The sequence below is a fragment of the Lycium ferocissimum genome, chromosome 4 (assembly GCF_029784015.1).
Source record: "Lycium ferocissimum isolate CSIRO_LF1 chromosome 4, AGI_CSIRO_Lferr_CH_V1, whole genome shotgun sequence".
NCBI classification, from domain to species: domain Eukaryota; kingdom Viridiplantae; phylum Streptophyta; class Magnoliopsida; order Solanales; family Solanaceae; genus Lycium; species Lycium ferocissimum.
The window spans coordinates 76832324-76836098 of NC_081345.1; positions in this window are offsets into that span (position 1 = coordinate 76832324).

Below are 3775 nucleotides of genomic sequence, written 5' to 3' on the forward strand. Positions count from 1 at the left end.
GGCCGCCTAGCCCGACGGTAGGACGGGGGTGTCCGGGGACACCGGCCAGGGCCCACGGGGGGGGTCGTGGAAACGATCAAAAATAAGGGTGAAGTCTAAGTAACCCGAAGCCCCAAAATCAAAAAATGTGCAAAATAGTTGAAAATCAGTTCTCTGATGGGTTGAAGTGGAAAAGGCAAAGCCGAAATAATTTTTGATGTACGGTAGCTGGCCCAGTTTAACTGCGCGGGAACGTAACATCGCCTGACGGCACCGTTGACGGAGTCGGCAAGTGACTTTTCACAAAGACGGTCCCGTCGAGCTAGTCGACGGCCTGTCGATAGGTTCAACGGTCCGTCAAAGCACATCGACGGTCTGTAGACAGCCAACATCAGAGAACTGAACTGAACTGATTTTTTCATTTAAAACTCACTATGCTTTGATTTCACTTATACGGATTAACTAGATTGTGGTTTTTGATGATTACAGGTATGGCGCCACCCAGGTTAACAACCACCCGAGGGGGTGGCTCGAAGCAAACTCGAACAACAGTTCGAAGAAGGCCCAGTGGCCAACCCACACTTCTAGACGAGAATTATGCCCCGAGGTTAGGGCCCGTGGGGAAGAATGGGGGCCGCTCCTCCCTTGGGGAAAGGGCAGGTTACGAGACCTCACCCCCCCCAAACCCTCCCGGCCCGGGAGGAAATCATCTCATTTAGGCCCCGGGTGAGGATCGGGGGCTCTGGGGAGACCCCTCCCTTTTTGCACGGGGCACGGAATCGGGGGATGCCCCGGCCCCGGGGGGCCCCTTTTCAGATCCCAAACCCGTCGAGCCCACGCCGGTGATGAGAGGCGATCCCGTACTATTTCGAGGGGGCCATTTTTTTGGGGGAACGGGGGGAACCCCAAAGGGCTTGGGGTTTTTTCCTTTTTTCCGCGGGGCCGGGCGGGAAGACATTGGGGTTTGCCACTCACTACCCGGAGCCCCCCCCCCCAAAATGGGGCGGGCGGGTTTTTCGGTTTTGAGGGCTAGAGATCTTACCCGAGCCGGAAAAGCTCATTCGCCACTATCAGCTAGAGCTTATGCAAGAGTTGCTCGGGGAGTATTGCCCGATTTTGGTTCGTGAGATATATGCCGCATATGGGCCTTGATCAGAAAAGTTAGAAAGAGGCGCCAGAAATTGAGGGAGATACCGCCACGGAGTGAGGTTGAGATTAAAGGGGTGAGTGTTGATATATCTACCCAAGCCATCAACAAAGTATATTTCGGTGATAACTACACCGGCCCGAAGCAGACAATCGAGCTAGAGGACAAATTGCTAAGATGCAAGGAACAGTCTGTCAGGGATTAGGTAGCTACAGTGTTGGGTCACTCGACTAAGAGAGCCGAGTTACTAATTTGAAGAATCGGATAAAGAAGAGTTGGTTGACTTTACAGGGCAAATTTTGGTGGAGTGTGGTGCAGTTTCGTTTTCTCCCCACTCAGGCCGATAATGCTCTTACAGTTGATAGGTAGGTTGTCGTAGTCACGTTGATGTCCGGATAGCCGATTGATTTTGGGGCATTGGCTAGTACGGAGATACAGTTGAGGGCTTCCCAGCCCAACAATTTCTTGATATTTTCATGCCTGATTACAGAGCTTGTTCGGAGGTCACAAGTGCGGTTTATAGATGATATCGACCACCGAATTATAGCTTCGTCAGTTTATTCGATAGGAAAGAGCAAGAAGGAGGCCGTTGATGAGAGCCAAGGGGAAGCGGATGGGTTCCCAGTGAAACTTGGAAGGGTACCCCTACCGCAGGAGCTGATTCATCCCGGGGCCGCGGGTGAATCTACACAAGAGTTACCCCCACCGGCCGCCCCCTATTCGAGACTATACGGGCTACGGTTACGAGATCCCGACCGATATTGGAGATGATTCCGTTGAGGCTCAGACTGATATTCCGGAGCCACAGACTTCGCCTCTACCGCCTCCGAGTTCAGTCCCATAACCCGGTCGGGACAGACTTGACAAGGTACAACCGGTAGTTGATCCATATGCCTTCTCAATGGACAACTTTAGGAAATTTGCAAAACAGGCAGCTACGACGGACCAGCAGTCAAAGATCATAGTGGCCCAGCTCGATGATTATATGAGATCAAGAGTGGACGAGGAATTAAACCCTGTGGGGACGACGCTGTCCGCTCGGCTAGATGGATTTGAGATGAGATTGAGCGCGTTGGAGATGGCTCGCCCGACCACTTTCCGATGCTGCGAGGCGAGTTAGAGCGACTTAAGGTTGTGTTGCATTATTGAAGGCCCGTGATGCGAGCCTAGTAGCGCACCACCTTGTACGTGCCGAAGGAGATTAAGGAGGAGCTTCCCGTGGAGCAGTTATTTGCACATACCACAGCGAGTGGTCGGGGAAAGAGAAAGAGAGCGGCCCATGATGAGAAGGAGGTACGAGAGAGCACTCACCCTAGGGGCACGAGTATAGAAGCGGCCGGCGGATACGGCGCAGGCCATTCGAGAGGTCGCTCGTGGAGAATGTCCCAGTTTGGGACAAGGGGCCACCCGCCGAGCGGTGCTCCCAGCGGTGAGACATTGCCACCACCCCTTCCTACTCCAGTGCCAGTGCCTATGGGCACCACTACGATGTTCTTCTTGTGACGCCTTTCGCAGAGGCTCGTTGGTGCGGTTGCATCACACGATGCCTCGCGTGCATCGATGAGTCGCGAGATGACGCACCCAGCGCCACGATGTATTCCTACTCCCTGGGTTTACTTTTAATGCATTAGGGACATTGCAGACTTTTTCATTTGGGGGTGGCAATATTTGATTTGTAATATATGTGTTTAGGACTTCCTCGGCTTTTCTTTGCCGTGGTTCTTTTCCTGAGGGGTTTATTTCTTGTTGAACCTGGAATGTTTAGGTCATGTTTAGATAAAGTAGAGTATTGTTGACTTATGTGGTGGTGGTTTGATTAACTTAGGGCTATCTTGTTTTGATTTGAGAAAAAGTACTCCCCTCCGAAAATTTGAGAGAAAAATGGACTTGGTTGTTTAATTGACATGCATGCTTCTTTGTGTCACATTTAGATTATTGGATTACCTTGTGTACGGAATTATAGTAGGAAGACTAGTGTGTTGACAATTCTGATGCCATGTGTTGTGAGGTTTTGTAGATATATTCTCTAGCTGTGTATGTAATCTAGAACTTTCCTGGTTAGTCGTGCCTGCATTAGAGAGATAAGTAGTATTTGTGAAATGATCTTAGGCTTTGTTTGTGTTAGGACCCCTATTTAGCCTGAATATAAGCCTACCCATAGATTAATATCCCTTGTTAGCCATTTTGAGCCTGAAAACTTGTTCTTTGATTAGCCGTGACAAGCCGATACCCGTTCTGAATATCCATCTTTTTGCACCCGGTCCCTACTTGGCACTACAATAGTAAGATTGAGGCTGAAAGCCTAAGTTGGGGGTGATAGATGGACTAAGGAAATCATGAGGCATAAGCCTAAAGTGGGGTTGAAGTAAAGTGCCTAGTTAAAAGACAGCGGTGTGGTAAGTGTAGAAAAAAAAATGAAAAAAAGAAGAAGAGAAAAACAACAAACAAAGAAAAAAATATAGAGAAGTAGAATCGCAATAAAACCACACCGAGGCAACAAAAAGAAAGAAGGGAAGAAAACAAAAGGCGAAAAGGGTAAAAGAGAAGAATAAGATGTAGTGTTCAAGGAGGGTGAGTCACAGTTATCCAAATATCTATCCTACCCGTCCCCAAGCCTGGATTATAGCCTTGAGAAAGTCCTAGTGTGAT